The following is a 25,273-nucleotide window of genomic DNA, read 5'->3' on the forward strand; positions in this document are numbered from 1 at the left end:
TACAAGAACTTTTACTATTGAATATTACCTCCAATAGGGCCATGGCTTATTGAGCTGGAAAAAATTATCCTGGAGAATGTTTTCTTATTACAATTACTCTGCAACCACAAAGGTTTTGAGGATTGCTTTGATATTTATGTTGTAAATTTCCAACTGAATATGAATGTCAGAGCAGATGGTTTCCTGCACTGATTAAGGGTATTTTAAGTAGTGATATTTTCTGGTTACAAAATTTAAAGCTATTATTCCTGATGTTTAATAACATTTCTTTCCTTTTTTTTTCCCCTCAGAAGAAAAATATTCAGTATCTGGAAGGTCACAGGCTGTATTTGTGTTACAAATTACTTTATAAATCAACCCCAAATCACAGTACTGTAACATTTACTTTATTCCCACATCAGCTATACTCATTTTCTTTAGATTTCTAGCACAGATAAGATTTTGAGCACAACTGACTACGTGAGACTTCTCTCTAGTTTGAAGCATATTACATACGGTACATTTGCATTCTTCAGATTCAGTATATTCTTTTTTTCAATTTTTCTCCTCCTTTTTCCTGAAGATCCTTGTATTCTGTGACCTTTAATGCAGCAGTAAAAGAACAAGAAATCAATAAAAATCTCTCTGGAAGGAACCTCTACAGGTCATCTGATTACATCTTCAGCTAAAGGAAGGGGAATTTTCAAGTTGTGGCTGGGGAAGGTGCATAATACCAGTAGTATTTCTTCTTCAAACAAGTTCAGCTGAGCTCTCCATGAGCCTCAAGGTACACTAACAGGTTACCAGGCAGTAAAACAATCAGAATAAAAAGAAATCCCCACTGCTTCTATATCTCTGTAATGTATTATCTTCCCTTGTATGAACCCTAATTCATAGGCTTCATAGGCAGGATTACATTTAAGATATCTTAAGGAAGAACAGAAATCGGTACCTATAAATCATGTATCAACACTAATGTTTCTTGCTGATTTAGACAGACAGTGGAAAAAAAATCTATGACCACCTAGGACAGTCAGGAAACTTGTAAATTAAAGAACCACACAGAATAAAAAGTTGATCCACCATGAAAAGTAGGAAGGCAGAAGGATGAAGCAAGTAGAGATAGCTGAAACGATCCATTAAAGGACCTCAGATTTTTTTTTTTTTTCATGAAAATGTAATGTGGAATTTAATATAATAAAACAAAACAAAACAAACAAAAAAAAAACACCAGAAAACAGATGTGGAAAAAAGGCTGCCGTTCTTCCACATGAAAATCCATGCCTATCCCAATTTATTTTATTATTAGCATTAGTGCTTTATTTTTTTTTCCCTAATTTATTAGATTAGTTCTTCCTTCCCAAGATTCCAAAGAGCTCCTCAAAGAAGTCCCTAGGTAAATAGTCCTAAAGTAAACTGCTTTCTCAACACATTTTTGTTTAGGAGTTACTTTCATTACCCAAATCACTGCCCTTAAGTGAGCAGAATTGCCTATTTCATTTGTTAAGAAAAACAATTCTTCAAGTGTACTGAAAATAAAAACAACTCTCCATATGCTTCACAGCAGGCTAACTGCTCAGAACAAAAATCTAGTCAATTAGTAAAGGTAGTCATAGGAGACATCTATGCCCCATGCACAAGTTTCTATTTCTATTTCTAGGCCCATTCCTACTTCCCACACTGATAACTGTGATCCACCCTGTAAAAAGACATACATTTGTAATTCAGTCATTGTGCTTTAAGGCAAATGCTTCTTTAAACTGTGTGTAAAAAGAGATTCTGTACAAATTTGAAGGAAGAAAACAGTAATAAAACATACAGGGCTGTTGGGTCAACATATTCAAGAACATATTTTGACCCATAAATAGCTCCTAGGTTCAGCGCGCATAAATAAGAATTTAACTGAAGCTGCAAATTGTTATTTCAACTGTATGCTTCACATTAAAGTAATTGTACCATAAAAAACACTGAAAACACTGAAAGTTCCTACTACTTCCATATCTGATTAAAATTCTGCAGTAACAGAACTACAAAACTCGTTAATGTCAAAGATTTCTAACTGAAAATAGAATGTCTCAATAAAGCAAAATAAAAATTAAAAAAAATCAATTATAGATAAAATGCATTTTAACTTTAAGTTCTACAAGAAGCTCTGTTGTTATCCAAAGCAAGAGATTTAGATGATGACCTGCAAATTTGTTTACGCCTAGACAAATAATGGCCACCGGGAAAAGAAAGAAACAAATCTGCTGTAGCAATTGTTATGTTGTAGACTACCAGCTATGAACTCTGAAGAGTTAGGTAGCATTCATTCTAAAATGAAATCCTTTTTGTTTATAGTTATTTGATCATATGAACTCATCAGATAACACAAACAGTAACACCTTCTATTCTGACAGACTTCATTTCACAGAAAACCATCAATGTAATTAATTTATTATACAAGACAGATTAAAATAATTTCTTCCTCAGAAAGCAAAGGTTAATTTCAGTATCTGAAATGAACCCTGATTTTAATATGCAATCAAAACTACAAAAGAAAGACAGAACCTGATTTTTTTGAAAGAAGTAAATGGACTTACAGTAAGAAATTGACATGATTATCAGCATGGAACTAAGTTCTGGAAAATCTATAAAAAAAGATAACAGCTATTATAGGTCAGGTTTTTTTTAATTCCCCACAGAATGAAGAACAGTTGTTTTCCCTTTACAAAAACTGCACTTACATGTGTTGTGTCCAGAAAATCTTTACATTATTAAGTAATCTCTCACTTCCAAAGAACACCTCAAAACACTTGGAGCTATAACACAAGAATTGCAATGCTGTAACATTCAGGATACTTTTCATGTAAAAGCAGATTAAACTTTCCCCAGGAGATTCCTTATGACTCTTGAACCGATTTACCCAACAAAAAGGTTCTACTCTTGTGAAAGCCAAACTCAGCAGCAGCATGCATGTGTAGCACTGTGCTGAAATGATGGTATTTCCTGGCGAGCCACATTTCCCAGGTAATACTCAGTTTCTGATAACATTTCCTGTAGAGCAAATAGTCTCCCTGTCCATGAGAAATGCATCACAACTTAAAGTTTTATTCACTATGAAATTCACATGCAGACTATCAACTGTATCAGCCTACTTTTTTTTTTTTTTTTTTTTTTTTTTGCTGGCTTTATTATTTTTTGTTTTCCTCTGGAGAAATCCCTGTTCTGGAAGCTGCTGTTTGAAGCTTCCAAAATAAGTGGAGAATGCAAAATGTACCACAAACCAGCATGATGCAACTCACCAGTGTACACTGGATATCAGTCAGCACAGTTGGGGTCAAGGGTGCTCTGTCCATTTGCTTTGTTCCAGAATATTGGTAGGATCAGTGCAATGATCACTATTTCTGATAAGTAGGAAAGAAGTTCAGAGTTAAACATTTAGCGTGATTCCTCTCATCTTTTCCTAGATGCACATATCAATTTTAGGAGTGAATTCGTCAGAAACCAGAGAGTACTTTAATCATAGACAACATAGGAGTACTTGTTTTGCATTTACTGTAATGCTAAAGGTGACTCAGTTCACAAAGAGAAGCAACGTTCGATTATCCAAAAGTAGTCCAACTCAGCATTAACTTGGAGTAGCTTTTCAGAATGAGAAGTAACACAAAGGCACATGCAAATTCAGAGGAATACAAATATCAGTCAGTAAATACAGTGTCACAAAAGGATTTCCTCAATTATCTGTTTATAAGCAGGTTATATGAAACTAGATTCACTGAAAGTTTTCCAAGATAGTATATTTCTTACTCAAAAAAGCAAATGTGCAAGTATATGATGGTAATAGCTTCGTTTAGACAAACTTGCCAAATCATAATAGGATGTCTGTAGAAACCTGCCCAATTTCTGCTAGCAGCTAGGCAGAAAAGCTCCTTTTCACAAGAGGCAAGCTGCACAGAAGAAAGAACTGACTTATCTCCTTATACGCTGACAGTGGCTGAAGAGGCCAGAGATGAGCTAGCAAAAAATCCATTAAGATTTCTTTACAAGCATCACACAAAAAAATACAGCAGAAAAATCTTCCAGACAAGACTAAAATGAGGTCAAAGACTTGCAAACAATATCACCCTTTTATAAAACAGGGTCAAACAATAAGCCCATCCTAGGACAGCCAAGGTCACAGAAAACAGATAGCAAAGATAGAACAGACAAATTAAAGCATTATAACAGAGAACATGACATTGGTTGATCATAAATATGAATCTTCAAGGGAAGATGATCTGTTTGGAGCTATTTATTAGCTAGTTATCCCTGAAACAATGTAGTACTTATGGTTTTTTTGCATTTATTAATGTATCCCAGTTTACTTTGTGCCACATGTTTGTTGAAAAAGTTGCACAAGAAAGAGCTTTTTCCTCTCTTCCATAACATTCCCGTGTTAGAGCATTACACTTACAGATCTCCCCTTTTGTCTCCTGGGACTTGCCCACTCAAAAAAAAAAAAAAAAAAAAGGGGAAGTTCTGACCTATTAGATAAAGTGCTGAGTAGTGGAACAGCCTTCCAACTCTGCTTGCCAGCAGACAATGACAAGCTGTCCAAATTTCCCTAGGAATCTACCTTATACTGAAATCACCATACAAAAATAAACTGAAAGAAAAAAGGTCCTCTATGGGTGGCTACCACAGTCTGGTTTTCACAAATTCTGATGTGTTTTCATGGCCATCAGTAGCAGTAGCCACCATAACTGCTTTTACAAGACAAGGCAAAGCACAGTCCTGATATAGAATTAAGTTACAAATGACTTTATAAGTTACTCTGTCTTTAACAGACGTGTTTTCTAACTGTCGTATGTGAAAGATCACCATTATTAACAAGTACCATTCTGGAGAGATTACCCAGGGGAAATTAGCTTTCATGACACCACCCAGTTTCTTTTAAAACGCACCCTTAATTAGTATTGCAGAATTCTTCATTTGATTTTACTGTATTCATGTTTTTAAGCATGTGATTATGAGGACACACATCTCTGAAGTAAAGAGAAGCAAAAATTAAGAAGTACTTTGTGCAGCTATTAGACACTTTAAGAAAAAAGGTGTGATTAATACATACTACACTTCGATTTACTTTTAGAGCAGCTCTTAAGAAAACAAGCAGTTCTGAAAAGCAGATCTAACATGTCATCAAACTTTCTTCCCTACGCCTCTGATGTTGTAATTCTGTAACAATTTGCAGTATTGTAACACATCAACATACACTGCTCATTTGTGTTCTGGAGCTTACACAACTCATAGGTAGCGCTTCCTTTTGGACACTGATGTTGGCATAACTCTTCATTGTGGGAGGAATTGAGGTGTACTGTACCTTGACACAGTGCTGTGGCACTGCATTCAACTCAGTACAGTGACGTTATTCAGAAACTAGTGAACACATGAGTGCTGCAGTGTGTGACTGATTGTTATTGCTGGAACTAAGCTAAGAAAAAAGCTACAGAACAGCCATGCCAGGTGTGCTTCTGGCACATGACCCACACCAATAAATCTCATGGTAAATACAGATTTCCTGCAATAATTTTCTACTCCCAGCCTTTCCTAACATAAGCACCATTATCTCTAGACTCAAAATTATGAGTAGTCACATCCATATAGTGAGAACACGATGCATTGCTCCTTGATGTTTCTCTAAATGCATTTTTGAAGATGTCTTCCAGAGGATTTTGACTCACTACAACTGAAACAAAATCATCATGCAGATATCTGATTAAGACAGACTCATATAAGTACAGTATAGCTACCTCTGATTTTATGTACATGCAGTTTATTAACTGTTTAAAACAACTTCAATGGATTCAAACAAGTATACTGTGAAAGTGAAATATCATTTATACTGGCTTTTATAAGACAACATGGATCACATGCTAAAGTATTTTGAAGTTGTTCATGTTCCATACTAATAAGCCATATTAGTCAGCTACAACTACTTACAAGTGAAGTCAGCAAGTAAAACCCCCAATTCTTTCCTACCTTAAATAAAAAGAAATTAGTTGTTTTGAACTTGATTTACGTCACATTCTAAAGACAAGAACCATATAATTGAATATAAATATCTCCATAATACTCTGTTCACATATTTACCTTTCTCCTGCAGACGCTCATATTTAGGAAAGAGAGACATCATATATCTATTCCTTGATATACATTTGAGCCAACACATTAAACCAACTTGAAGTCTGAAATGCTTCTGGAAGAGTTGAGCATAGCTACCACCTTCTACAGTTTCCTCATATTCTTTTGGAGCCTGCTGTGTGAGTAGTCATTTTTATGTTTGGGTTCAATATCACATATCAGCTAACAGGTTAGAGCAAATATCAGTTACAATGTGTGGAAAAGATTGAGTATTTGTATTATATCAGAGATTTTTCGGAAAGAAAAGTTTTGTTTTTTTTTTTTTTTTTTAAACTCTGACAAAGATTGATAGAGACACTAATTTGTTCTTATAGCTGTATAGAGAGATATCATCTGCAAAGGTCACTATGAAACCAAATCCAGAGATTAGGATCTTAGTAGGCAATTCTCTGCATGAAATACAAGTTAGCATGTTGTCCAGCCTGAAACAAACCTTCAAATCCAAACTACAGAGCTACTACATACCATCTCTTACACTATAACTTGAAGTCTGAATAGCAGTTATTTCCATGGGCTAAAAATAACTTGCTCATCCAGCTAGCAGTCCAGCAGTTAAATTAAGTTGTTTAATTAATTTAGCTTCATGTGTGAATTAGCATCAAGTAAGACTTCCACATGTAACTGATACACTCTTCCTATCAAACTCTCTCCACAAAAGCTGCTCTTAAAGTTATATTACTGCAATATAACATTTCAGCTACAGGACACTCTTTGGATATATCCTGTGGGCTCCAATAACAACTTTATAATCGGAGTATAATCAGAATCAAGTATCACTGAAGATCTCTCTTGGAATAGCTATTCTGAAAAATTATTTTTCAACTTTTATTTTGTTTCCTTTGTGAAATAATATATTTCCCAAGAGGAAGGTAAAAGCATGGAGCATAAGGTCAGTACATTAAAGTTAAATCTCAGAAATTTCTGAAAAGTACCGTCTCCCTGCTCCAATTTCAAGGCTCATATCCATTAATGTCTGCATTACCATAAAGGTTTACACACCTGCATGGATGCCAGCTCTATTGAAGAGCTATCTGGTTATGTTTGCAGACAGAATGTAGTGTTACCTATGTACCAAAGCCATATCAGAATGCAGATGCCTTCTTGGCCTCATTCTAGAGAACACTGTTGCAAATGAGAAAGTTACTTTCAAGTTAAGTAAATTTAGGTGACACATCCTCCCCCTTTTGTGGAGGATATTTAATATCTTATGCTCATTATCTAAGGTGATATATAATATTTATTTTTAAAAAACACAACTGAAACAGTGGTTTATGTAAACCAAAAACAAACAAAAACATTTCATACAGCATTTAATTTTATGTTCTACCAGTTTCTGCTAGCATTACAAATTAGATAAACTGAATATTGCAATTTAACATGCCTATTCTCTCTTCAGCGAGTGTAAGATGAATTCTTCTGCTGCCTTCTACACCTCCAACATTGGAGGAATCCAGGAATTGTCCCATCCCACACAGTTTTCCCTTTGACAAGCTGACATATCAAATAGCTAACCAATATAACTAAATTGTAGCAGTTTTAGTTTGTCACCCAGGCAAAAGCTAAGCACTTATTTAAAATGAACTCAGAGACCCAGCATGGCTAAGGGATAGTCTAATTTTCTACATCTTTTAGTAGCACGCAAACCAGCTGATGGTGAAAAATTCTGTGACAGAAACTGAAATGATTATACACTGAATTTTTGACTAAATTTTCAGTTGTTATATCTATTTGAAAAAATAATAACTGTAGTTCCATTACTATGAGCGATTCTTTCTCATTATTAAGATAATTTCATAGCCTGTCTTAAGAATGAGGAAATATGGTCTGTGCAGAAAAGAAATGTTCCCAGAAATATCCAGAGGAAAATAAACTAGTTCTCGAGGGTCACATATTCGGGGTCAGGATGCAATCTAATTGTGTGAAAGCAAATTCATCTAGTGACAGCATAGCATAAATGGTTTTGAATTACTTCTTGTCCTGGGTTAGCTTGTATGAAGCTAGGTCTGTTCTCTGAATATATCCAAATGTTAATATATAAGGCTAGAAGATGCTTATTGCTATCAGTCTCAAAAGCACGTGTTTTTTTCAGTCATCTCAACTCAACAAATCTTTATTCATGTTGTTATACCTTCAGAGTACATCATTACATTTCATATAAAAGTTTCTCTCAATCTATCCCTTTTCACAAAATATGAATAGGCCAGACCAAAATTCTGAAAGCAAGCCAGTTCCCACAGTTTCTGATGTTGTCTCAGGTCTTTTCAGGGCAAAAGGTTTAACAGAAACATAAGAATATCAGTTTACTTCAGCACACAGCATCTTCTGTCCTTGAATCTGTACTCATTAGTAATATGCCTTTGCAACATTACATGCTGCTTAAGGTAATCTGAATCCAACAACTCACAACCTACTGAAAGAAGCAAATTCTTTTCAGCCTCAGATTTTTTTGTCTGGTTTTAGCTGAAAATTGAAATGATGAGAGTACTTCAAAACACTGATTACTACAATCTGCTACATACATATTAACATACATTGTAACACTTAAGTTTCAGCTTTTTGTGTATATTATGTGGTCAAAAATCCTGTTCAGTCCTAGACACATTTGTAGCATGCTGCAAAGTTATTTCTTTCAGATTGAAACCATTTCTATTAGACCTTCACAAAAAGTTTTTTTTCCCCCTAGCCTCGTGACTGTAACTTAGTAATGATGGGTCAAGATACTCAACTTTTATCTTATAAATGGCACTAAAAGTACCAGATAACAGCTTAACGCATTGTCTGATTTTAGATCTACTACCAAGGCTCCAACTCTCCCTGTGAAGGCAGACCGAGCGCAGAGCATAGAATGCAATGGCATTATAGCAAATATGAGACAATTCAGTTTTAAGTAACAAAGCTCTTTGTAGTTTTACATCCAAAAATCTATTGCAGAGATAGAAATGAGTTCTAAATTCTTTTACAGCATGCCAATCAAATCTGTCACCTAACCAGATCTTACAGGATTCTAGAACAAACAGTTTACAGTAGTTGATTAACATCCAATTCTTAAAAAAAGAAAAAAAAAAAAGGGGGGGGGGGGGGGGGGTTGCACTCATGATTATCTATACCTCTTTATTTTTAAGCTAAAACAAAAAAAATCTGGAAAAAAAGTTGGCACAAATTTCAGGTGTAAAAATCAGTGCACATATACATAACATATCATCTTCCCTTTATATTCTGGTTTAGTTTCTTGGCCAAATTCATCACTTAATACTTGGAACTACATAAAATGTTGATGTACATAAATAATGTAAATTCATATGTGGATGAATACTCTGAATTATTTTGATGTTGGCATATCTAACAACATGGCTGAACAGACAGGACATTAGTACTTCATTTGTCTGCCTACACTTCACAGCAACTGGCAAAAGGTCCTTGCCAGAGTAGGATTTGTATATTTTTGCAGGCAGCATAAAGAAAAATATCTTCTAAAATACAGAATAAACAAGCAGCCATTGATTAAATGTCTGGATAACAAGAAGATACAGTAAAGCATTTACTATTAATTTTATAAGATGTGGTTATACTCACTGTCAGTGCAGAGCAAATAACAGACCATACTGTAATTTCATGGTATGGATTTAGTCTATTCTAGCTTTTCACAGCAGTGCTACAAGGATTGTGACTATCAGTAAAATATTCACTGCAGTTATATTAGAATTCTGAGCTTACAAAGTAGGATAACTCAGGCGACAACTCTTTATTTCAATGGAGATTGCTGAGTACTTTTTTGCTGCAGCAAATTGAGGTGTGTATTGAACAAATTCCACCTCCTCCTTGCCCATCATACTACTTCCTCAGCCCAGTCCTTTAATTCTAGTATAAGCTGCACCTTTTCTTTTTCACCAAGTTACTGTAACACCTTGTGTCTGTACATTTAATTTTTCTCCATGTCATTTATGACTCAGGACAGACTCATCAACTTTCACATGGGAAACTTGAAAGAACTACTACACCATTCACCAAGAACACCATTCAATACTCATCCTGAATATAATTTTCCCCTGCCAGTGCAACTGAGAAAATTGATCCAACAACTGAGAAATATTTTGAGAATCCCTAGACACAGATTGTTTTCTGAACAATACTGCAAGCTTCCTCATAGTTTTAACTCTAGTAGGACAGCACTTGCATGGACTACTAGAGCCCATTTTTTTCGTCTACATTCTCTTACACATAAGTCTGCACGATACACCTGTTTTCCTGTATATGGGTAGTGATACTAATACTTACTTGTACTGTATTTACACAGTTATTCTATAAGCCATTATTGAGGATTAATTCCTTGGTATCTGAATGCCTTTTTGAGTTTCACTATCATGGAACTGCTAGCACCAAACGCAAACAGGAATTTATGAAAGGACTCTCTGAAGCACTAGAATTTGAGGTCTACATAAACATTATTCACTCAGTTTTGTGAAGCATTTAGTATGTTTCAAATTTTCTGGCAAGGGCTATAAACCTCTACTTCCCCATGTCTGTTGCCATGAAACATAGGGGCTAGTTTTCAAGCTTACATAGCACAACTACAAGCATTAACTTCATACAGAAAAACAGCTTGACACAGTATGACATAACAGTTGGAATTGAAAGTAGTCATTCTGATAGAAAATGAACTCAATATCCAAATATTTTTACATAAAATTTGTATAAACCAATTTCTGATCTTAAGTTGAATAAGCATATTAAGGCTAAAGTAATCTTATAAAAATTTGGCTTGATCTTAACTGAGCTCACGTGTCTACATTAGAGCCTTAACAGGCATTTATGATGTCAATTGATCCTTCAATGGTTCATCTACAGATTAATTCTCCCTTCCTGACATCAACCTTCCTCTGATTTCACCCAAATAATGACAGGATAGATTACAGAACCTGTATTGTTCAAATCAAGGCGTTTAACAGAATTATTGTATCTGATATCTGGTTACTCAAACATCTAAAAACTAGTAAATATGAAGAGTTATAAGTAGCTATTTTACTCACTTATTTTTAAACACTTTCTAGTAGCGCCTTCCCTGAAGCTTAGCAATAATAAGTCAACAACTGAGATCTGCAGCAATGTATATTTAATTTGTCCACACAAAGATTTGTCGATGTCTTTTCAGCTACTTTTCTAAACTTATTAAGTACTTAATATTACAAACTTACTTTAACAAACAACTCGAAAGGACAAACACCAGGATTGGGACTGTAGATAAGTCTAAAACAAAAGTTTAAGTATTGATTTGAGCATATATAATAGATTTGTATTATTTACCGGGTTGGTGATGATTCCATCACCAAAATTCCCAGATCTGTCTTATTTTCAGTGTGTTGAGTTTAATGACCACTGAAGAATCATGTGATTTCTCAAGGATGAAAATTTGCACAAAAAAAATGAGTATACTCCAAGTCAATCACTTCTTCTATATCCAGATTATTCATACCAAGTAAGTGAACGTTTGAAATGCATTACAGCTAATTCATATTTCTATGGAAGCTGGATGAGTAAGATCTAGCACCTCAATGCAGAATTTTCATGCCCATCCTCCAGAGATTCAGCTTCAGTAATGAAGTCTAGGAACTCATCTAAGGAATTTATAATCCTCTGAAGTACACAAGCCTTTCAAAAACCCAAGCATGCTGAGACGGAAGCTGCCCATAAGCAGCCAACTGTTAGGAAAGTAACACCTTATGACTACTAAAGGATGAATTTTTCCCATCTTGTAACAGAAGCAAAATGTTACCCATCTTTTAACAGAACGAGAAAGTTGATTTTATCCACCACTGAACTGAATAGAGATTCCTCAGTATAAAGAATTTCTGTAGTAGAATTTTTTTGTATCATGTATGCATAGTCAGCATATACATAACACCATAACGATAATACCATGGCATTACATTTAAAGGAAAGCAGAATTTTAAAATCTAGAGAAACAAAGCTTTGCTATGCCAGACATCTAAAGAAAAACCAATGTAGTAAAATTTAGACTGATCAGCTGCTTCTATCTGTGTAAAACTGGCATTTCAGCAGAAGCTAGTTTACAGGGCTAGTTACCTTGCAGCATCTGCCATGGAAATAAATGAAAGCTAAGTATATTAAACTATCCTAATAAAGAGTTCCTTGAGAATCACTGGACAGGAACAGAAGTAAAAATACATTTTGTTGTTTTCTTTACAGACCCAGAATCAAGCACCTGAAGAAATAAAGCCAAGAAAGACAGCTTAGTAAAGCTCACATAAGAACAAAAAAATTGTTGTTTGATAAAGAAGTTGCATTTTGTGAGGAACCTGAGGAACAGGTTAAAAAAAAGTTGGTCATGACAATCACTCAGGAAAGTAATTCATGAAAACTCCAACCATACAGGAACAGTCCATGAACCAAAGAAGCTGGAACTGGAAACATACACTCCTAAAAAGGCTATTACACTTTCACCAGATGTATGGTATCTCTTTCGCTAGCAAGGAGAAAGATCTGTCAAATTCCTTGCCTAAGCTCACTTACTTCAGAAGTCCGTAGATCTTCTGAACTTCCCTGGAAGTGAACAAAAGAATTCAACATATTAATACCTGCTTGTATATTGTAATCCTTAGCAAGAATACTAAGACAATCTTTGTGCCCATATTCAAAGCTTCTATACATATTTGAAGCAGTCAGTTTGCATAGAACTTTAAACTACATTTCTACAATATACTGTAGGACAACATGCCTCAACTCAGCTGTTAGTCATCAGTTGCTCTTTCACATTGCTTAAATATATTTATGTAGATCAGCAACAAGATACGCTGTTTAGTACCAGTAGCAGCTTCTTACATAAAATTATTAAAACAAAGTGTCACATCCTAGCAATAAACAAAGCCAGGATCTAGGAAAAAAAGGAATGAGAGAATCCTATGATTAACCAGCTCTACCAGATTTAAGAGTCTCAAGAGATGAGATATTTCTGTTGTGCAAAGCACAGGAACATTTCTTTGAAACATGTTGTTTAACCTAATCCAGCAATACTATGACAGTCCTCATACCTCTTCTATTTTGAGTGAAGCATTCAAATATAATGAAAATAAATAATTTCCAGAGATTAAAATAGTCCAGCACATCAGTGTTGTAATCTGCCTGCCGGATACTGACAAGGTAATAAAGCAGCCTGTTCTTATATTCACCAGCACAGCCCCTTCCTATCTACTCTGCATGGCAGCCTTCATTAGCCCATCAGGTATTCACAAAACGTACAGTAAGGCATAAACCAAATCTGTAACACGTTGTGAAGCACCAGATCTTTAGCTCCTTGCAAGTCTGACCAGCCAGCTGCTGAGCTTACTGTTCCTGCCTTACCCTTCAGCTGGACTCTCATTTTGCAAGGCACACACGTTCAGAAAATCGACACCTACCGGAACAGTGGCAGGCTAACAAGAACTGATGTGGGGGAAGGGAGGTTCGAAACAAAGGAAAGCAGCTCAAAAAGACTAACTGCTTTCCAAGCTCACATGAAGACTAAACAAGGACAAGGACAATAGAATCAACTAGCTTCACAATAGCAAGCTTTGTGTTTATATTCTCAAAACACTATAAGCTATATCTGCTTAAAACAATATTGAATGGTCAGGTGGTTTCCAGTTTTAAGGCATGTTAGCATAATCAGCCTTAAATTAAAGCAGATGGGAATGACAGATATGTTAAGGTTATTAAAGACCTCGAGAGGATAGAGTTAAATAAGGTTACCTAATCCATCTTAGGAGGGTATTATGAATTGCATCACTTAAACAAGAATAGCATTCTTGAATCTATTTTAGATTTTACAGGACTGAATAAATAAAATTACCAACACAAAGTAATTTAAGGTATACACGTAACATATCTCTGTCCTATTAGTCTGTTCTTGGCTGATGAACCACAGGTATGTTTCCTGATATTGACAGACATTCATACGGACCTATTAACAATAAAGATGATAAACCTCCTTCTGATATTGCAGTACGTAGCTCAGCAATGATTGTGGTTTATAAACCAGCATACTGTATTTATTTAGAACAAGGAATCTGCCTCTAAAACTTTAAATATTCAGGTACAGAGCTCTCAGATGTTCCTCTGCACCAAATCCAAGAAAAACCAAAGCCACTCAAAGCTTGTAGCACCTGTGCAGTATGCAATCCCAAACTGAAGTTAATGATCTTCACACACACAACAGTTAATAGCATACCTTTAACACTTGATTCTTGCCACAGTGGCTATGTGTTGTTTTTTTTTTTTTTTTTAACTGATAGTCATTAGCTGAGATAAGCAAATGCTGGAGTGACAACCTGGACTCCTGTGTACTGATGCCCTAATTCCTGTCTGTGAAATATTTTCCAGCTCATTTAGGAGATCTCATCAAGCAACCAGAACAGCTTATAGCCTACTAGAGTATGGAATTACAAAGTGGGAAATACAGTTAAGAACCAATGCAAATGGAGGAAGACGACAAACTAAATGCATTAGTTAAACTGTTAGCCCACAGCAATCTTACAAAAGCATCCTTATGTGTATTTCCACACCAAAGGCAACAAAATGTTTAAAAACTCAACCTGTGGGTGGTGTTAAATGTGCTTTCAGAGCAGAGGAGGCAGAACTAGTTTTCAGGCAGAGAAAATTTGATTTTTGTTTGCATTTTGGTCTGCACTGGTACTAATGTGTTTAGCCTTGCCAAAGCCGCAATTCTTTCTCAGTATGTGCAAAAAACACGATAACCTTTTTTAAACCCTTCCTCCTTCTATAATCCCCAGACTAACAAATCCTTGTTCCCAAGGTGAACTGAAGATCAAGTAACAGCTGAGCTCTGGCTCCCAGTGTCACTTTTCTGACTTTAGATGCCGATACTCAAAATTTGTTCTGCAACCAGCTTGGAAATGACTTTCAAGGATTCCCAACATCATAGGAAAAGGTGCATGGACAAGTTAAGCCAGTGCGAGCACTCTGTATCTAAAGAGTCCAGATGGCACACAGCAGTTTTGAAAGCAATACAGAGGATGTTTGAAATTCCCCAGCATCTCCATTTATGAAAGTAAATGTCTCAACACTCATTTTCAATGTACAATTTACAAATAATATTGGCATCTTTACTACATTTGATGTATTGGAAAAGTCATCAGAGAGCAATTTGTTTTCTCATTTGCCTTTTTAAGATCAAACAAAGCTCAACTACAAGTTACATTCAGCTACTTAAAGAAATTTATATATAACAAAGTTGAATTGCATCAACCACCACCAATTTAATACTTTGGCTACATTGTCCTAACAGTAGGGCATCTAGAACAGCTAGGCACATTCTAGCCATCCAGCAGGGCTAAAAGCAAACAAACTGAAATTTAACAGCAGTACAATTCACTAATCAGACTAAATTAAATAAGCACTCGGAAAGAAGGGGGATTAGAATTAGCACACTAAATCTGTTTTGTTAGATTTATGTACTTTCTTTTCTATTCAGTAGAGAAAGTTGCAGTGCAGAATATGAAGTGGCATCTTTCCCCAGTGATAAAGCACTATGCCAAAGCAAGGCCATTGTGTGAAATTTGAATGTATACCTCAGGTAGCACCAGAATCGACAGAATGGGAAGAAAACATCAGTCCCAGTTACACTAGATAGATCAAAGACATTTTAAACATCAAAACAAAAACTTTATCTATAAACACAAGATTTATCTATCAAAACAAGGTCTTTATCTCTAAAAGGTATGTTGCAAGTTTTAGCATAGAAAGATTTAGTATAGAAATTTTAGTATGTCCATCTCTGTAGACTGTTAATTTCCACTACCATAGTTGAAGATTGTTTTTTTTCCAAGTAGTTTCACAGAAGAAGCTTTGGCCACAAGTATTTTCTAGTCAAGGTAGATATTAAGCAATTTAAGTTATTAGCACACTTGTATAACTGAGCTCTGATAACACCAGTCTTTCACATGAAGTTCCCTTAAACAATAACAGCATCTTAAACTTGCTTGGTACAAAAGGAATTTATTTAGTCCTGCAAAAAGCTATTTAATCTTTGTACATATGTGGTGCTATTACTGTTTCTGTATTTTATTTTGTATTAGAGAAATAGCTTTGAGAACAGTGTGATTTGAAGAGGTCTGTAAACATAACACATTCTAGAAGTACAGAGAAAGTGTGTCTCAAGTCATAAGAAATGCACAGCAGAAATAAAGACTAGGTTAACTTAACTTCCCCCCAAAAATCAAAATCTCAATACTGTAGGAAACTATCAGCAGTTTTCCTTGTTCAAACAAGTCAACAGTTGGGAAACAATAAATCTGAAATGTTATGTACCACCTTTACAGTGCACTTTGTTTTACATTCTCACGACAACCATTCAACTAGAAACTCCCTTTTAAGATTGAGACTGTCAAGTGATATATGTTTCAGCAGCTTTCGCTCTTAGAAACAAATTGCTTCCAAATAAAGCAAGATTGATAATTAAACAAGTTACTGAGTTGAAACAAGCAATGATCAAGTAAATATTACAACTGCTTAACAGTAATGGGGTCATTTCCCCTTCCACTGTGTTTGTCTGCACTGTGAGGTCCCTACTCCTTTCCTTTAAAAACATCATACGTTATTTTGAAGGAGACTTAAGAAATACTATCTAATGTGTTAACAAGTGAAAAGCTTGTGGCAGCAACTGGCTAATTCTATCTGGAGCTTCAGTCCTATATCAGAAACTAGCCCTGTTTGTTCTGGAGATCTATCAAAATATAGCAGGAAAGAAGCAGCTGGGCTTCAAGAAAGTATCAACTAATTTATCTGCACCCCATTTGTAGTAGAGATTTAGTTCCTTCCTTTTTGCATTGTATCCTTCTCTTGTAAACTCATCTTCTCAAAAAGTTTATTCTCCCATACCTTTAGGCTACTAAAAACTGGGTTGTGTAGTTCTTAAATGACAAGATCTTCTAAAACAATTCTCACTTATTCTCACAGTGCCTGTCATTAACAATTTAAATAGTTATAGGGACTAGCACTCTATTATTAAAATCAGTGTTTATGTAAATTTTTCATAGGACTCAGCCTCAAAATAAATCAACCGTGGAGCATCCAGATTTCAACAGTGCTGGAATGCAAAGCTCTCAGCAGAGGTCTGTGGGAGTATCCTCACGTCAAAATGAAAAACTTCAGGAAAAACAAACAAACAAAACCCAAGAACAGTAGCTAATTCAATGAACAAAGAGAAAACACAAGTTTAAGAATAAAAAGAAAATGCTGTGGAAAAATTCATATGTTTGGGGGTTGTCACTCTCTCCAGTCTGTGAGATTCTCATTAGCACACTCACATACAATATGGGGGCCTGTAGAAGGATATGCTGTAGAAAGCAAAGTTGATAAAGTTTTTAAACTCTGTTTTAAAAGATTTACAAATCACAACATCAATTTATTTAATCTAAGATGTCAGGCTTTTTGCAGGAAGTACAATAAAGAGGGCTTTCAGAGTCTACCAGCCAATCTGGAATGTTGCTAGGGAAATATGATAGCATTAAATACATTTGAGTTTCTATTGGCAAAAACACACTCATTTGAATAATGCTACTGTGCAAACTCCTAGTTGTTCATGATATTTGACCACTTACTATTAGTCACAGCTGAGGACTGTATGGCATAAAGCAAGTAATTGTCTAAGGCAGAAAGAAGCACCTATGTCTTCACTGCATACTTCCAGTATGACAGAGCCTTGAAAGGCCTTACAGGCTGCTGTCATCTCTGAAGGGATAAGACATTTCTGGGAGAGTTGCACTCAAAAAAACCTGCACCGTGCCCTAGAAGCATCTTCACCTCTCAATCCACCTGATAAAAACACCAGATCTGACACTTATCCTCCTCTCAGCTTTGCTTCTGCTACATCAGTTTTACCTTCTAAGAAGCTTTGAGGTTACTCTAGATATATTCCTGGTTAACCTCTGGACATTAACTGCACAGAACTGACAGTCACTAGACACTGAACAGCATATATACTACTTGCAGTGCTCTATTCCAGTTTGGTAACAAGACAAGTGAAGCTGGCAGCCAGTTCTGTCAAAATTCTCTTTTATGCTACAGAAGATGATTGGTATTTCTTTCCCAAAAACAGTGCATTTCCTAACACAACAGGAGTAACATTGTTTCATCTCTTCTTTCTCTTTCAACATGGTAAATGGGAAGTTCCTGCAACATTGTTGAAGTGCAAGAGGTTAAGGAAGTCAGTGTAAATAGAAATTTTTATAACGTTGACTTATATTCTAAAAGGGATTTATCAGAAGCTACCTGGACTGCAAAATTTGTTGTCTCCATCTTCACCTCTAAGTATTTTCTACAGAAGATCCAAAGGCTTAGCAATAACTTCTTATTGTATGACAAATAACTTGGCATTATGTATTGTAGTTTTAATCCCCTATCTCCAAACCTCAGTGTAGATTATACTAAGAAAATCTTAATTCCAAGTCTGTAACTCCAAAAAGTGCAAGTTGGGCAACTAATTTTGTCACGGAAGTACAATGAAATCAGTAGTTCCGGAGAGGAGTCAGGGAAGTTTCAGTGAAGCCACACGTTTCTCAGAAATATCTAAAAATATATATGTTAAGTGCTGCTACAAAGGCTTTTCACCTATCAGATGGTTTTTGAAAGGTCCCTTTTACATTTCATGGAGTATATGCAGTTTTATTCGTAGGTTAGCTTGGTATTTGATTGGCTTGGTTTTTTTGTACATACACTTCAAAACCTGCCCTGAAAGAGTCACTTTTCATCAGAAAAGGAAAACATTAAAAATATAAGACATTCTCCAGAAATTCAATAATAGATCTGTATCTCTACAAAAGTGAATACAGTCTTCATGAAAAGTAAACTCCCCTCCAGCCTGTGCAAATACCTCTAGCTCATTCTCTACTCCACTAGGGTTTAGCAACTTCATTGTAAATGGGCTGGGCTCTAACTCATTGCCCTGCCCAGCAGCATTAGGCAGAGGAATTACACTAAAATCTATCTGGGTGGCCAACTTCTATCTTGATTTATGAGCCAAGCATAGCTCAGAGGTTCACTAACTTGCCAGGGTAAAGTAGTTAGTACTTCATTTGTTTCCTCTCACTTTTGTTATAAACAAGCATATAAAGCATTCACTCAACCATTCCATAGCCACAGGCATTAAGTGCACCTTACTAGCAATCATCAGCAAGTTTTAAAAAAATATTTGCCACAGAACAAAGAACCAGTGCATACAACAGCAAAGCTAAACACTGTCTGCAGTTTCTTTATTCAGCATCAAGCAAACCAGAGATCTTATTACAACTTCTACTATTGAATTTTTTCCACAGAGTACAGTGGTTTTCTCAATACCAAGCACTTCATAGTGTGAAGCCTAATAATCTTGCTCTGTGCAATATTTTCTGTTCAATATTTACGTAACTGTATTTTGGTAAGGATCCAATTAGTGGTATTTTAGTTGACTGCAACCCAGTATCATGAAAGCAATAAAATATTTGGAAATAGACTAGAAAAGACACTGAAGCATTTCTTGTCCTTAGTAGGATGCACACAAACTGTGCTTGCATTCAAAAATGAAATCTCAACTATATTCTGAAATGAATTAAAGCGTCTATCACTAATTAGACATTGAAATGAAGACTCAGGTAGGAATTTCTCAGTGATTAGTCTAAACAGAATGTTTGATAGTTAAATAGTTAATAGATTATCAGAGTAGGTAAGGCAAAAACTTGATATTGTGTACTTCTTTTTATTTCGAAAGGCCTTTATCCTTCTAAGGAAAAATACAACTCTAAGCTCATCAGCTGCATAATTAGGAAGGTAAAGAAATAATGAAAAGATATAGTCTTAAAATATACATCAGGCAAGGAGGACATGAAAAATCAGGAAATGATTACCTCAGAAACAGGTTTGATTCATGCACGTAACAGAATTTGCTTTTTAGCAACAGCAAAAGATACGTTTTTAATCATGCCTACTATTCTATCATAAAGTCCTGAGTTTTTATGGATTCAAAATAAGCTCTTAAATCTATCAATAACCTGGAACTTGCCCACTGATTGGTGGATATTACAGAGAAGATATGAACTAGTTTCCACAAGGAAGACATATTGCCTAGCTAAATGCTCTGCCTTATATGAGACCAGAACAAGGTCTCTATTTTAATACTGTAATAACATCCACTAACTTCCCATTGAGAAATTTCTCTAGGGGCTGTTTCACCTTTCCTTAAAGATAGCAAACTTCTCTCATTTAATGAACATTAACAGGTACACTTAGCTTATGGAAATTGGTTTGGCCCTTCACCTCAAACAATAGCTGTAATTATAACACTGACTTTCTCCATGTTTTTCTCATAGTCTCAGCCCCCACCCATTGCTATGGGATTTGATCCTGTACAAGAGGCAAGAGACTAGGAAGTGAATGCTTTTTAATGTAAGCCATTAACCTTGAAATATGACTGCTAAACAGACAATTGAAAAGTTGACAAAATGAAAGAAACTATAAAATAAAACAGCGTTTGAAATTTTCTACATTGTAAGATACAGTACCCTCCAAAGTGAGCATTGACTTTCTGTCCCAATTTCTTCCACATAGTTATGATATTTTACAGCATAACAACAGCTGAATAACAGTTATTCCACTCTGAAATTCTCAGACCTTAAATTTTAAGGGAAAGGTACAACACCTTAAGAGTTAACAGTTAGGGCCATGAAAAGAGCTGAGAATAGAAAATAGTTTCAATAGTTTCATCATATCTTACAATCTCTTGCTACTTTTTTCTTTTTTCTTTTTTTTTTCTTTCTTTTTTTTGTTTTTTTGAACTGGAAATATAGTGGAAATATAACAAGAAAAGCTTTACATATGTACAAACATACGTGCATTCAAATGGCTCCTCAGTTTCTGCAGCAACCTGACCTTGAAAGACAAAGAAAAATCACTTGAAAGGTATAGAAAATAACTGTTCACTTATGTTTGTTTTTTTTTGTTGTTAATTGTAATTGTTTTAATTTGAATAAAAACACAATAATGTAAAATTAAGGAAGCTATAAGCATTATTTCTTCAGTAACCACAAACACGTTCGCAGAAATAGTTCACCTTTCTTCTAATACATGCAAAAAATAAAAAACAGGAGAAAAAAAGCTATTCTTAAATTAAAGCTCCATAACCTTCTGTACCTAAACTACTGGAGGATCCTGATTCTCCCCTAAAATCTCAGAGTAAGAGTTAAGCTTTCCATAGAGATATATTCTTCAGTGCATTTTGAACTAGTTGATCAGTCTGTTCTCTATATTTTGCATACCTTGTAAAAGGCTTTGTTAGAAGTTGGAGTCTAGTAGCAGTGTAGGAAGGGATTCTACCTGCTTGAGGACCCCTGATGAAGGGATAGCGTGGAACACCTGATGGCATTTGGAATCTGAATGACTCATGTGCTACAGCTGTCTGTGTAGCTCAGAACCTTCTGGAAAGTGACGAAGACATGAGGAGATTTTCACAGGTGTGAGAGATGATTTTAAGGATGTTGTTGCACCTGGATCTGCTTGCTGAGGAAGTGCAGTGAGAAGGCTTAATGATATAAAACATCTGTTCTGGAGCAGAGCCACATCTAGGTGATGTCATGGAGATTGGGGACTGTTTTCTTCAGTGGCAGAGTTGTGTCTGAGGGGGCTTGTAGACCTGACAGACAGATGCACGTCTGCTTGAAAAGACTGTGGTTTGGCTTATGGAAAGATTCTTGAGGATGAATAGTTTTGCTATAGAGGGACAAATGTATGTGAGCATCCCCTGTATGTAGTGATTGTGGTGGGGCAGCAGGAGCATGCAGTAAGAAAAATGTTTGGAGAAGGGTGAGAGATCATCAGCTTCAGGGGTGGTGCTGGCAGAAGTAATTTGCCTGGTAGGGCTTGTGCGAATGAGCAATGGTTTTCTTGTTAAGAAATATGAGTATGCTAGGGGAGAACAGAACCTAAGGATAAGGGTAGAGAGCCTCATCTAGCGTGGGTACCTATGTGTGATCTGAGTTTGTTGTGGGGCTTAATGTGTGTGATCAAAAGCATTTACAAGTGAAGTAAACCATGGGGTTATGGTAATGCAAAGAGGGAATGAAAGAATGAAGCCTTATACAGTGATGGTGGATGTGCGAGCGATATAAGAGGCAGGAGTGTGCAGCAGTAATGTGGCTGGAGGAGTAGTGGGGTTATAGAGCAGAAGATAGTGAGGGAAGTCTCCACAAGCATATACCTATGTATAACTGTGGAGGCTGCAGAACTGTGCAACTACTATCATAAATGTTTTAAATATGAGATGTGTAGCCTTACTGAGAAGGAACTTATAAAGAGTATCTTGCAGAAGAGAAACAACTACCCTGTTTTCAATTGGTTGTGGTCATGACAGGAGATTCTAAATTCCTGTTGTCCAAAAGGGCATATAACCTTTGATTTTTTGTTTGTGTTTTATAAGGAGGGATGGTGCCTTATGTGCTACTTCTATATACTGTTGTATGGGAACTGCTGAATCACGGCCTGAATCTCTGATTGATCACCTGAGGCGAGCAATGAGTCAGCCACAGAGTGCAGGTGAAGACAATTCACCCGTGTGACCACAAGGGGTGGAGCTTGGCTCCACCTCTTCTAGACCCAATTAAGAGTTGACTACCAGTGGGAAAGGATCTCTTCTGGAGATTTCTCCTCTGGAGTTTTGTAGTGAGCCCAGGACGTGGGTAAGTATTTTATCTATTCTCTTTTTGTTATTATAACCTGCTTGGCCAGACTCTCTTGTTTATTTCATAATTATAACATCTTTATAATCATTTCTTATACAACTGTGAAGGCAACTGAGCTTAAATACCTCCTCTCTGAAGGAAGCTAGGGAAAAGTAACCTGTGTTGTGGGCAGAGCCTTCTTACAGATTATGTACTTTTCTCTTAAGGGAAAGTACTAGTTTTCTGAGCAAGTTTCTGGGTCAGTGGACTGCTGAAGGGAGTACTGTGTTGTCCAAGAACAGTTGCAAATGAGCAGTTGCAAATTGCTGTGGGGTTAGCTGCAATAGTGCTCAGAGGATGAGTGTCTTGTGTTTGAACAGACCTGAGATTTGTGAAGATACTTCACAGAAGCTGGCAAGGAAGCTTTACACAGGAAAGATGCACAGTGGTGCACACCTTCTATTGGGGGTAGATGTGGAGCAGAAGGTGAGAGGCTGTTTCTAAGTAAAGTTCCTGAAGTTTGAGAGGTGTTTAGAAGGGCTTATCCTCCCAACATAGAGACTACTTGGAGGGAGGGGAAGGCCTTACTCAGGAATGGCAGACAGCTGTGTGAATTCCTTTTGCTGTTATGAGGGCAGCAGAAGCATGCAGTTGAGTTTGCCAGCTGGATGCCTCAAGTTTAATTGGACTCATGTCAGCAAAGGCCCTTGTTGTGAGGAATGGATTCCTGCTGGGGGTGGAGGGGTCAGGGGTCTAACTTAGATGCTACCTTCATTTGTGAAGGTAGTGGGAATGTGTGTGGCTGCAGTGATACTCATGAGCTGATTAGTGTTTGTATTGACTTGTCTTGGAAAAATGTTCCCTGCCAGAAAGGATTAGCCACCATGAGGAGGAGCAGATGCTTGTATGAGTTCATGTGGTCTGTGAAGGCAGTGGAGCTGGCAGGAATGTGCAAAGTGCCTTTTGTATGAGAGGCATCTGAATGAGCTTGTGTCTTTGGGGAAGGGATTGTTAGCAGGAGATGAAGGAGGTTTGCCTGAAGGGAACAGATGCCTTTTAGGATGGCATGGTAAAATGCGTGCTGCAGCAGCATGATTTTGTGAACAGAGGTATTCAGGCAAGCTTGCTAGCTTGTGAGAAACACGTGGGGAGAGCAGCCTACTCTAGGACTGACACATGCGTGTGCGCAGCTTCCATATGTTTTGAGGGTGGTGGAGGTGGCAGGAGAGTGCTGTGATGATATTCATGAGCTTGAATGTCTCATGCTTCAGTTTTTCTTCCAGGAAGACCCATTATGGGGGTAGGGTGAAGTATTGCCCTCAAGAAGCAGATGAGAAGCTTCCACATGTTCTGAGAATTTTGTGCATTTGGCAGCTATGTGAGTGCATTTGGTGGGTGTTGGTGAAAAGGTATCCACTGGAGGCTGGTGGGAAAGCCTGGCGTGGAAGAGGGAAACACTAGTGCATGCCTTCTGTTCTGAATTTGGGAGACTAAAGGGTATTATGATGTTTTCATGCTAGATTTCTCATGTTTGGGAGAAATTTAGGTAGACTTCCAGTGTTTTAGGAAGGAAACTGCCAAAAGAGTAGGAAGAGTTATGCCAAGAAATGGGAGATACATTTGAGGGTAAGATGGAAAGAAGAGGGTGCAGAGGTTATGGTGTTTTTCTGCTTCATGCCCAGATGAACCTTTAGCCATGTGAAAAGGGAGTCCTTGCCCTGGATGACCCTTATCCACAAGCTAAGTGCCTCAATGTCAGAAGGGGCAGATGCCCCTATATAATGTCTATATGCTTTGAAAGTAATATAGGTAGCAGAAATGTATGACAGAACCGGCATGCAGAAGAAAAAGGAGTGGTGATGGAGTGAATAATCTCAATAAGAGGCCCTCTATCAGCAGCTAAATCTTTCCCCAGGAATAGTAGATCCCTTTGAGAGGAGGAAATTCAGATCATGTAGTGACAATGGTACTAAATGTCTAATGTCCAATAGTGTCTGAATTTTCCTTGTGAGAAAGGAAAGAGGTATGGTATGATTGCCAATGCACGGCTTCCTTTTGGAAGGGCTAGGTGTGTTTTGAGAGGGCAAAACAAGGAGGACGCTCCTTGTCTAGGAGGGAGAGAGGCTTTTGAGGGGAGATACAGCTGATATGAGCTTGCTTTGGTGATATCGTGAGCAGGAGGAAGCCTATCTAAGCAGATTTCTTCCAAAAATGCCATGTTCTCTGGAGGTGAAGAAAGCCTTCTTGGAGTGACTGTTGTCACCTCCTGCTTGCCATTTTCTGATTTTGTGGGCAACTGGTATGTGTGGGTGTAGTGGAGTTCATGAACTCAGTGACTTAGGTTTGGGGGTTCATCTAGAAAAAATCCCAACAAGTGGGAGTGGGCGGTAATGGGTGAAACCTTGCTGAAGAATGACAAAGGACTGTTATTGTGG

The 25,273-nt window shown here is 36.7% G+C and overlaps 1 protein-coding gene and 1 long non-coding RNA gene across 3 annotated transcripts in view; one reads left to right on the top strand and one right to left on the bottom strand.

The window, feature by feature from the left end:
• Positions 1–293: 293 nt before the first annotated feature.
• On the bottom strand, positions 294–21,596 carry LOC116238890 (uncharacterized). 2 transcript variants are annotated; one of them, XR_016466148.1, is made up of 6 exons: positions 21,441–21,596; positions 21,015–21,054; positions 3,264–3,365; positions 2,706–2,780; positions 2,562–2,609; positions 294–580 (listed from the first exon to the last, which is right to left on the bottom strand). It is a non-coding gene; the product is annotated as an uncharacterized LOC116238890 (long non-coding RNA). The 2 variants fall into 2 exon arrangements; XR_016466149.1 differs by lacking the exon at positions 2,706–2,780.
• Positions 21,597–22,780: 1,184 nt separating this feature from the next.
• Positions 22,781–25,273, top strand: part of TLR3 (toll like receptor 3) — a 35,001-nt gene continuing 32,508 nt past the window's right edge. Inside the window, exon 1 of the mRNA XM_090139352.1 lies at positions 22,781–22,856. The gene's annotated coding sequence lies outside the window, so the exon portion shown is untranslated. The remainder of the gene's footprint in view (positions 22,857–25,273) is intronic.

Source organism: Phasianus colchicus, chromosome 4 (genome assembly GCF_987193195.1).
Source record: "Phasianus colchicus chromosome 4, bPhaCol1.hap1.1, whole genome shotgun sequence".
Lineage (NCBI taxonomy): Eukaryota > Metazoa > Chordata > Aves > Galliformes > Phasianidae > Phasianus > Phasianus colchicus.